Raw genomic sequence first — 12,221 nt, forward strand, 5'->3', positions numbered from 1 at the left:
AAACTAATATTAAGATTTTTATTTTATTTTTATTGAATCCATGATATTATATACAAGTCATTATACGGTAGTTCAAGTCATATAATTATAAAATAAAATAAAAAGAAAAACGGTTACTTTCGTTGTGTCAAAAAACTAAGCAAGCCAAAAAATAAAGTTTTTCCTAAAAGCACTAGTTTTCAGAAGCAGTCGTGGTGGTTGCTGTGCTGTGCAGATCCCGAGACTGACAGACAGCTCAGCAGTGTTGTGCTGACGTGTCTGTTTTCATCAAGCAGCTGTGAAAAAGGAATCCTGGTAACTATATCAGCTTTCCTGGGAACAAAGCCAAAATAGATGTTACTGCCATCAAAATAGATACCGCTGTAAACCAGAAAACGTTAACAGCGCATCCAGGAGGCTTTTTATTCGGCCCTCGAAGCCGTCGCTGATCATGTAACATGCCTTCTTTGTGATGCTAAATATATAAATTAAAAAAACCTGCCTTTCATTTGCATTTTCATTATTACCTACAATTGTGACGCTAATACACAAAACATCTTATTTAGTCAAAAGCATAACAAATCCCGTTCAATAGACATCAAAGTGAAATACACATCATGAAATATTAGATGGATCGATAGAAAAACTAAAGAAGCCTTGCATTTATGAGAGGCATAAAGTCAAATGAAACCTGCTAAATAAATAACGTTAACATATTGAATTACATACTGCTCTGCACTTTAACAAATATTTATTGAACTGTGCATCAACAACTGGTGCTGCAGAGTCACTTATAATAGGACCTTGGCTTTACGTCTCATCTGCAGGACAGAGCACAAGGAGGTTAAGTGACTTGCTCAGGATCACACACAGTGAGTCAGTGGCTGAGCTAGGTTTGATTGAACTGGGAACCTCCTGGTAACGAACCCCTTTCTTTAACCACTGGACCACCAAGCCTGCACAAACTGACATAAATGGAACATTTTTAAATTTTGAAATCTAACATGACATAATGTACTATGGCTTCCGGTAGACACTTGCAATATCATTTTGTAGTTTATTTGATTACATGATGCTAAATAAAATATTTAAATTATGTCTAAAATAGCCTAAAATTCTAGGTGATGCAAAACTGTTGGCCATACCTGAATTAATATCACTGGAGAAATTCTTCCTGTGGTTGATCCTGAAACCCTCTGGGACCCCCTATGGCAGTTACAGTAAAATGGTCAGGGCAGCTTGGCTATAGTTGCTGTAGTAACAGAGATGAGGCTGTCTAGTTGGCTGGTGTACAATGTATTTAAAATGTAACAACACATGCAATTGGTGTTTAATTACAGCAAAGTTTTAGATACCTGTAAAGTGTTAATAGTTGTTCTCCTCACTGGAATTTTAGAGGAGGCTAAGTAGAGACAAGGGTTACGACTCTGGGAGTTAATCAGCAAAACAGCCTAAACCACAGATTTCCACCTTTCCGAAATTAGCTCAAGGAATTCGAGTACGATAATTATTAAGGAATATTCACGTATCTGTCCAGCTTGTAATGTGGAGTCAGTGCCGAGCTGGGGGTGACTCTACACCTCATTGACAGTGTTAGGGCAGGTGTTTTTATTTCTTGTGTCCAATTCCTATAGCTGCTGTTAAGATGCACCTACTGTTTGTCTGAATTTTAAAAAAAAAAGAAACGCAAGACTTCCTGACTGCAGGCTGTCAGCAGGCTCTGACGAGCCAGCCTGCCCTTGCAGGAATGCAGACAGTACTCTTCACCTTGGCAGGGCACTCTGACGAGAGGGCTCTAATTCTGCTCTGCCTGCCAGCACCATGTCATGGATTCCATGTCTGTTCAGCATCAGCTGAACATGTGTGCAGATGAACAGGAAGCTGCAGGCGTATGTCAAGGGGTGGTGCAGCATTCAAAAGACCACAGTTTATTTGGATCCATTTGTTGCTGTTTAAGTGAGCTAACTTAAATGTATTTTTGGTAATGTGTTTAGGGGACAGTTCTTGAACATGTAATGACCACTGCTGCTCTTCCAACTTCTGTTCTCTTGGAACAAACACTGGCGTTGCTGGCTGCATGTGTAAAGAATGAGAATACTTATCTCTGCAATTATAGTGCATTATAGTGTAGGGACAGCCAGCTACAATGTTGTTCCTCTGGTTTCAGCCTGACAAAAAAGGTGCCTTATCTGGGCTTGGTTTTTACTAGAAAATGTATTGCACCTGGGAATCTACCAATATTAAACTGAATGTCAAGAAAATGAAACCTGTATCTGCTTTGCTTACTAATGTTACATTTATTCCTGTAATGGGTGGTGGTAGTGACTCAGCAGGAAGGAGTGCTGGCCCCTATACCACAGGCTGAGAGGCAAAAATTCAGCCTGAGAGAAACTGAATCCTGCCCAGTCAGTGTCCTCAGTATGATCTGTGTTTGTGAGCATCAATAAATAGGGTTTCAATTAAATGGCTATTAAAATAGAACTACAAGTATGTGAACATGAATTAAAAAAAAAATAAAACTTGAAATGCACTAACATAGATAGTGTATGCATTAAATACATACAAAATGTGGTGTAATCACTTATTTCCGCCTGTTTGTGGTTAACTGCAGTGGATTTGTACAGTAAAGGACTTCATATGATAGTCCTTGTATGACAACCACGTCTCAACAAATATACTTTTTGTAAAATATGTAAATGCTTAGTTCTGTAGGGTATTGCTATACAGGGCAGGCATTTGATGAGTTTCAACCCACTGGTTTTAATATTCCTGACAAATACACTACCTTCTCTTGAGACATAACCTTATTTGGATAGGTGTGGGTTATCAAAGTGCCGAATAAAAAAGTGCTCTGTTATGAAATGTATTAAAGGATTCATTTTATTTTACTGTTTCCTACACAATTACAATGTCAGTGTTATGACACTGAAATAAATAGTTTTGTGCCCCTGTACTGTACTAGAATTAACAAGAATTCCCTTTTCAAATTCACTAAGCAATATCTACAACATGCTGGCTGCAAAGTTCTCAATCATGTATGCTGCAGGCAGTCCGGAAAGCGGTCTTGATAAAGATTAATGACAAAAATAATTCAACGATAACATTCAGGTGTCATGAAATTATTCACATTGGCTCTGACACGAACATGCACCCTTTAATTAAACAGAGACTATAAAGAAGGGGTTGTCAAAGTCAAGGCAGCGGTGATACACAGAAACCACCTGGAGTGGAAAGTGAACCCTCTGGAATACGGGGAGCAGCCCACCTCCTGTGCATGCTTTTGAGTCTGCACCCACAGCAAACATGAAACCTAACCAGGCTGAGGTGGCTTTCTGCTTTTATAATGCGTTGTTTTCATCCAGGGCGGTTTGCTTGTACTGCACTGTAATCCAGCCAACGCCAGACAACCGCAAATCACCTGAGGGTTCCAAGAGCCTATTTTTAGCAACTTCTGATTGGCAATGTTTGTTCTAGGGCAGGGTTTTTGTGTTACTATAAATCCCAGGTCTGACTTTCGTGTTATGACAGAACAAGGAACGCTGTCTTGAGAAATCCAATAGGCAATGTACTACTGAGGCTGCCTTTTGTTAGCACACTGTGGCGGATAAACAGAGTTTCATGTTTTTTTATTTACACAGGAACATATTGGATATTGTCTTGTAGGGAACCCATCTACAGTATTTTTGCAGTTTTCCATGGTTATACTGTGCATTCACCATAGTCTGTCCTGGTTTGCCATGTTTATTGATATGCTTTACCATACCTCGCTGGTCTTTATTATGCTTCCCTATGCTTTACCATGCCTTCACTATGCTTTACCATACCTCGCTGGTCTTTACTATGCTTCCTTATGCTTTATTAGTTTGCTATGATTTTACTCCCCTTTACAAGGGAAGGCAGCATGGCAGCAATCAATACTGTACTTCAAATGTAACCACATTGTGCTGTGACATTCCCCCAGTCAGAGGACTTCAACAAGCATGCCCCCTTATCATTGTTTTACTAAAGAGAGGGTGCCTGTTACCCACCTACTCTACATGGGATACATATTGCAAAATTGAGACTTCTAACCGACATTATTGCGGAATTGCTTTCTTCATTATTCACACCAAGTAATATATATTTTTAACTTAAAAACCAAGCCACCAATTCATATGAATTCCAGTGGATTAGCTGTTGTTCCCATGGTGTTTGAATTCATGACAAATCTGTTGCCATTTTAAAATTGAAGCAGCCTTTATAGGAAGCCTTTTTTATAGTAAGTTTGGTGTTATCATAACACAAAACACATTGACAACCGCTTCTTGTCAAATTTGATAACTGTGCATTTCTTTTGTATTTTTCAGTGTTAGGAGATGACTGGGCTGAGACCTCACAGTACACTCGCTCTTATTCACTACACTTACTTGTATTACTGACTGCAGTTTCAATGCAGTTACACTGTGGTGGTTAAACTCATAGAGGCTGATATGAGTACTTTGAAATATATAAAAGGGTGTGACAGCATTTAATTCTTCAGTTGTGTAACATAACCCAGCTGTCTTTCCTGAAAAATGTAGCCCTCTAACCAGAAGACACTCACCACAGCACAGATATTCAATGGCACGGGCATTGAGTCTGTACCATGAAGCAGTGCAATCCACTGCAAAGTATATTTTGCTCACAAGCTCTATGATGGTACAACCCATAACAGCAATAATAGGCCAATGTGTCAAAGCTGCCATGTGCTCAGACTCCATATCAATCCTGCTGGCATTTCACTCTGAAACACCTTTCATTCACAGGGTTATTGTCAGTAATATGTATACACCTAACCTGACTTCATCCACTCAAATATATTATTTTATGTGATTTTTTTTTCAAATAGAAAATATGCATACTTCACATATAGAAAATCGACACAGTCAGATGAACACATTCTCAATAGTGAGGCTGGTTTTGTACTGGCTCTGCTGCAGACAGGCTGCCTGTTAGGTCAGTCTGCAGTGTGCTTGGTCTCAGATGAACACATTCTCAATAGTGAGGCTGGTTTTGTACTGGCTCTGCTGCAGACAGGCTGCCTGTTAGGTCAGTCTGCAGTGTGCTTGGTCTCAGATAAACACATTCTCAATAGTGAGGCTGGTTTTGTACTGGCTCTGCTGCAGACAGGCTGCCTGTTAGGTCAGTCTGCAGTGTGCTTGGTCTCAGATAAACACATTCTCAATAGTGAGGCTGGTTTTGTACTGGCTCTGCTGCAGACAGGCTGCCTGTTAGGTCAGTCTGCAGTGTGCTTGGTCTCAGATAAACACATTCTCAATAGTGAGGCTGGTTTTGTACTGGCTCTGCTGCAGACAGGCTGCCTGTTAGGTCAGTCTGCAGTGTGCTTGGTCTCAGATAAACACATTCTCAATAGTGAGGCTGGTTTTGTACTGGCTCTGCTGCAGACAGGCTGCCTGTTAGGTCAGTCTGCAGTGTGCTTGGTCTCAGATAAACACATTCTCAATAGTGAGGCTGGTTTTGTACTGGCTCTGCTGCAGACAGGCTGCCTGTTAGGTCAGTCTGCAGTGTGCTTGGTCTCAGATAAACACATTCTCAATAGTGAGGCTGGTTTTGTACTGGCTCTGCTGCAGACAGGCTGCCTGTTAGGTCAGTCTGCAGTGTGCTTGGTCTCAGATAAACACATGCTCAATAGTGAGGCTGGTTTTGTACTGGCTCTGCTGCAGACAGGCTGCCTGTTAGGTCAGTCTGCAGTGTGCTTGGTCTCAGATAAACACATGCTCAATAGTGAGGCTGGTTTTGTACTGGCTCTGCTGCAGACAGGCTGCCTGTTAGGTCAGTCTGCAGTGTGCTTGGTCTCAGATAAACACATGCTCAATAGTGAGGCTGGTTTTGTACTGGCTCTGCTGCAGACAGGCTGCCTGTTAGGTCAGTCTGCAGTGTGCTTGGTCTCAGATAAACACATGCTCAATAGTGAGGCTGGTTTTGTACTGGCTCTGCTGCAGACAGGCTGCCTGTTAGGTCAGTCTGCAGTGTGCTTGGTCTCAGATAAACACATTCTCAATAGTGAGGCTGGTTTTGTACTGGCTCTGCTGCAGACAGGCTGCCTGTTAGGTCAGTCTGCAGTGTGCTTGGTCTCAGATAAACACATTCTCAATAGTGAGGCTGGTTTTGTACTGGCTCTGCTGCAGACAGGCTGCCTGTTAGGTCAGTCTGCAGTGTGCTTGGTCTCAGATAAACACATTCTCAATAGTGAGGCTGGTTTTGTACTGGCTCTGCTGCAGACAGGCTGCCTGTTAGGTCAGTCTGCAGTGTGCTTGGTCTCAGATAAACACATTCTCAATAGTGAGGCTGGTTTTGTACTGGCTCTGCTGCAGACAGGCTGCCTGTTAGGTCAGTCTGCAGTGTGCTTGGTCTCAGATAAACACATTCTCAATAGTGAGGCTGGTTTTGTACTGGCTCTGCTGCAGACAGGCTGCCTGTTAGGTCAGTCTGCAGTGTGCTTGGTCTCAGATAAACACATTCTCAATAGTGAGGCTGGTTTTGTACTGGCTCTGCTGCAGACAGGCTGCCTGTTAGGTCAGTCTGCAGTGTGCTTGGTCTCAGATAAACACATTCTCAATAGTGAGGCTGGTTTTGTACTGGCTCTGCTGCAGACAGGCTGCCTGTTAGGTCAGTCTGCAGTGTGCTTGGTCTCAGATAAACACATTCTCAATAGTGAGGCTGGTTTTGTACTGGCTCTGCTGCAGACAGGCTGCCTGTTAGGTCAGTCTGCAGTGTGCTTGGTCTCAGATAAACACATTCTCAATAGTGAGGCTGGTTTTGTACTGGCTCTGCTGCAGACAGGCTGCCTGTTAGGTCAGTCTGCAGTGTGCTTGGTCTCAGATAAACACATTCTCAATAGTGAGGCTGGTTTTGTACTGGCTCTGCTGCAGACAGGCTGCCTGTTAGGTCAGTCTGCAGTGTGCTTGGTCTCAGATAAACACATTCTCAATAGTGAGGCTGGTTTTGTACTGGCTCTGCTGCAGACAGGCTGCCTGTTAGGTCAGTCTGCAGTGTGCTTGGTCTCAGATAAACACATTCTCAATAGTGAGGCTGGTTTTGTACTGGCTCTGCTGCAGACAGGCTGCCTGTTAGGTCAGTCTGCAGTGTGCTTGGTCTCAGATAAACACATTCTCAATAGTGAGGCTGGTTTTGTACTGGCTCTGCTGCAGACAGGCTGCCTGTTAGGTCAGTCTGCAGTGTGCTTGGTCTCAGATAAACACATTCTCAATAGTGAGGCTGGTTTTGTACTGGCTCTGCTGCAGACAGGCTGCCTGTTAGGTCAGTCTGCAGTGTGCTTGGTTTATAGTACTCTATGCAGCACATTGCACACACAGTGTTTCTGCTAGGATCGTATACAGAGCAGAGGTTTATACAGAGGATGTAACTCAAGGCTGCTCAGTCAGGGCGTGGTTATATTTCTCTGTCAAAACCTTTGTGTGTACAAACAAGAGTCGACTTCTGAGTAATTCGACAGGCATACAGTACACGTGTTTTTTCCTAACTGGTTGGCTCTGCGTTTATAGAAAAAAAAAGCTGGAAATGGGAAGTTACTTTGCTCATTTTCAGTTCACTTTACATGAAGTGTTCCTAACTATGCTTGTACATATTGTTGTGTAGTTAAAATGCAACACAATGGAAAATTACAAAATGAAAAAGGTTGACCTTTGTTAGCGTCTTTTCTAATTGCACCGTATTTACATGTGTTTCTATATTTACAATGTAACTGCTGTGTAACCCCACTTGCAATGACAGTGTTATTGCAGTGGAGTTATAGACTAACTATAAGAGTTATGGAGTTATAAGAGAACACTACATTACAAATGCACTCTTGAGTCATTACAATTAGTGCTATTTTTGGTGATAGTGGATACAGGAAAGCAAACCCAATACGTCTGTACAGCTCGCTATTCATTTGAATTACTCATAATTTCATGTGGACAGTTTGCCAGGACTGCACTCATGCTTCTGCAGTAGATTGAATTATGCATGTATTTTTGAGCTGTTTGGTAAACTATAACTGTACTTGTCTGTGACTGCAGATTATATAGCACAGTAACTGCAAATACAATAACATTTCAGTGATGCTAAATTGTATACAGAGACTGCAGTTTAATTACTCAAGGGTTTTACTGGCTGCACAATTGGATTCATGATACAATACACACAGCTTGGGTTATGGCACAGAATGAAACTGATCCGCATCTGAAAACAGCAAGACATTTACTGTGCAGTGGATTTCAGTTAGGCTGCACTGGTTAAGGTGAAGAACAATGCACACCCATATACAATATAAACAGCACAGCAAAGCTACTGAAGTGCTGAGTCACACTTTGTGTTCCAGATCCCCCTCAGGGTTTGTCCATGGCATTCCAGAACTAAATGACCGTTAATCATCCAGCCCTCCTGCCAATTATTCAAACTCCTGTCGAGGCCTGTGGCAGCATCAGTGTTGCATTGTGGGAGCTCAGGACCCACAGCTGTGCCTACCTGACTCAGCACTCACTGTACAGCTGGTCCATTGCAGACCAAGCCTTCAAAACTCAACTGAGGCTGCAATCTGCTGTGCACGTTGCTAACTGTGCATCCAGGAAGATTCCGAGTCCTCATTAAACTGTTTCAGCCAGGCTGTACTTAAGAGTAGATAAGGCAAACCTTATTCAGATATGATCTAGCTCATCAGACACAGCATGTGAAAGCTGAGGGACAAAGAGGCTGGCTACAGTCGTGTGTGTGTGTGTGTGTGTGTGTGTGCTGGCCATCATGCAAGATACACCTCAGTCCTGATGTCTGACCTGAACACCCCCCTCTCTCAAAGAGAGACGGACAATTGCTCCAAATCATGTGCTAGGATATTTAGACAACCAAACCCAGGGCCTCCAGTGGTGAAAGGCACACATTGTCAAAGCTTAATATATAAAGAAAACATTTTAAAACTCTGCCACGGGATATTCTTAACCAAGCTTAAAGTCACAGACAATGATGACAAAAGAATAGTACCAGACATTAAATGAACACCCCAGGTGTTCCGTTGAAGGTTAAACGGGTGTGTCGAGAGCTTTCAGTTGGATTGAAGTAGACCTTGGTGTAGACAATGCAGTTAGCTCTTTGCACCTGCACAGAAGAAGGAAAAACAAAAACTGCACCAGACTTTCTCTCATTACGATCCGAGTGCTACAAAAACAGCCCACAGTTGTCGCAACATCATGTTGGTTTTCAAACAGCAAGAATGAAATGTAAGGCAGCACCACTTTGAAAACATCTGCCATCATCTCGTCCCAGGGAGGATTTTCAAACAGACTATGACTTCATTATAGAGATGAGTTTGTGTGTTTGTTTGTCTGCTCACTAATGTGAGAACACAATGCCTACTGAAACTGAAACCAAGGAAAGGAACAGAACAGGCAGCTGCAGTGAACTTGATCAAAAGGTCTTTAATAAAAGATCAATATCCTACATATCCTATTTAACCCCTTCATCTTAACCCATAATCACAGTTGTATGTTCATGAACTTTTTAAATCCTTTTGCTTTCAAAGTGTGCAATATTGGGAAGAGGTTACTGTAATGCCGGGAGCCCCATAGGTGCTATCTGAACAATACAGACTGCTTCAGAGGTACATGGTTAAAAGAAGGTGGGATTGTTTGAAACCACTGAGTGCTGAAAAGAACCTCATGCCAGTCAGTAGGTATCACATTTCAACATATGGCTGCCATACATGGGAATACTGGCTTCTGTTTTAGTTACTTTCTTGAATTGAAACCTTTGATCAGGCTGCGGGCTTTGAATTCTCAGTGTGCAGGATATCAACCCAGCGACTCACTGCAGTGAAATGAGCAAAGATAGTGCTTGAGAAATAAAATCAAGTCTTTGAGCAATGATGCGTTCCTGCAGTCTGTGCCCAGGCCAAGCTAGCAGCTTTAGCACACAACCTTCAGCAGGGTTTCAGCACAGTGGGGATCCACCTACTCCATGACATGCCTACTGAGATATAACAAGCACATTAACCACATTCCTGGCTGCTTTACATCCTTGTGCTTTTTTGGTTACTTTTTAAAATGTTCAGGAATTCCACTGAAGCATTTAACTGAAGCTGCATGTACTGGAGAAATACCCCTATCAGCAAGAGCTGACTGCCTGGTTATTGAATTCTCATGTTGGGCCAAAAACCCCATCTACTCTTCAGCATTGCAGGAGAGCTGATTAGCAGAAGTAAATTGTTTTTGGTTGGAACGCCTAAAGGTTTATTTCCCACTGCTGTAAAAGAGAAACAGTGCCATCGCTGCATAAATGACCAAACAGTGCCATCTAGTGGGTAAATCATGAAATGGCAAAAAGAGCATGAGAACCGCACAAAACAAGAAATCCACTTTACCCCGTTTTTGCAATCCCAGTAGAATGTCTCATTCCATGTGGAAATGATGAAAGAATGAATGTTCTCAGCTACCCAGATATACAGTATGCTAATAATAACAGCCATATGTCAACAGCTTCTAACTGAAATGGTCTACTGTGACTAACTTTACCCAACTCTCTTGACAATCCAACAGTTGAAGATGTTTGCAGAGTATAAACCGAAGCTTGAGGATATAGACTCAGAGGCTGCAGTGAATTGGCAATATGATTGTTCCACTCCTTGGGGTGCCAGACGGCTGGCTGCACTTCATTGATCTAAAGCCATTTACGTTATGTCACCGTAGGGGAGGTCAATGCAATGGAAATTCAGCTGGTCTCTGCCCAGTAAAGTGAACAGGTGTCTACACCATGTTAACATCATAACAACTGCAACTAATTGATACCCTGTGTCGCTATTCTTTCAGTGAGGCCAGGGATAGGATGTACATGGATAACTACCTATCCCTCCGGCTCCTCTGACAGGCCACTACCCCAGGGCAGGGCTGAGTGGTGACACCCCGTGGATTCCCATGGATGAACAGACCTAATTGAACAGTGCTGTCTATCCCTTAAACCCTTAAAGTGCTTCTGAATTTGTAACAATGACATTTATGGATAGAAGGAGTATGGTAACATGATTTGAATGCAATCTCTTTAGAAATATCCATGATGTTAGGGAAAAAGCATGAACGGCTGTGCTTATCATTCAAAATGCAAAATGTCCAGGTAGTCAAATTTCCTCCCACGCTGCCAAACAATATACAAGATACAGGAGTGTTGATTTACATAGCATTTTCAGCATGTCTTGTATTATTTAGATTTACAATGAAAAATATAGGTTAAAACACTTAAAACCCATTTAAAGAACAGCCATTTATCCCTGTTCATTCAAAGATTTCGTAAAATAACTGCACAAAGTGGAACGTTCACAAAACGCTTGCAGTGTTCTTTCCTCTTACCATAATACTGTTGAGTTGATCAAATAATACACACTGTCACAATGCCACTGTGATGTGCTTTGTGAACACACATGCACAACAATGCCCTTGGCATACAGTATTCTTCCATGGACAAAGCACAGCCCCCAGGAAGACTGACCTTGTCATCAACCATACTGTACAAATGGCCATTCGAAGAGAATACGATGCAAGCACAGTACTTTCTTTACAAGCCAGTACTGTATTATATATCCACTGCTCCGACAGGCAGGCAATGAAGAGATGTGTACAGTATATTAGATGTTGTAAATCCCCAAATCTTGTATTGAAATAATGCCTGACACCTTCTAGTGATTCTGATGCAAAACGGGTATCAGGTGCGATGAAAGTATTCGACAGTACAGGCTGTGCTGGGAAAGCGGGTCCTCGTTGTCCACCCTCCATACCCAATGTGGTGTGTGAGCACCATGGACAGTAATACTGGCCTGGCATCGATTATGAATACTGAGAGTGTTGATGGGTGCAGTATTGGACAGTATTCATAAAGCATGGGAGTGCTGCCACATACACAGGGCGTTACTGGATCTACTTGCACTGCAGTGTTTTATCAGACAGGGCATGTCCACGGATTGAAGGAGCATCCTAAACCAAGCAGACCTTGTGTTTGAGCACAGCACTCACTACATCTTCATCTGAGACCCCTCCCTAACCCTAACCCCAGCAGGCCTTGTGTTTGCGCAGAGCACTCACTACATCTTCATTTAAAGGGAAAGCAAGCCACATATCCGAAATGAAAAGTGATTTCATATCTGAAGCAAGCTGTATCCAAACTGAAGGAACTATTTGTAACGGTGAACTGGTCAAAAAAAAGTTTTTGAAAATGATACTAAT

Source organism: Acipenser ruthenus, chromosome 8, assembly GCF_902713425.1.
Source record: "Acipenser ruthenus chromosome 8, fAciRut3.2 maternal haplotype, whole genome shotgun sequence".
In the NCBI taxonomy this organism is placed as follows: Eukaryota; Metazoa; Chordata; class Actinopteri; order Acipenseriformes; family Acipenseridae; genus Acipenser; species Acipenser ruthenus.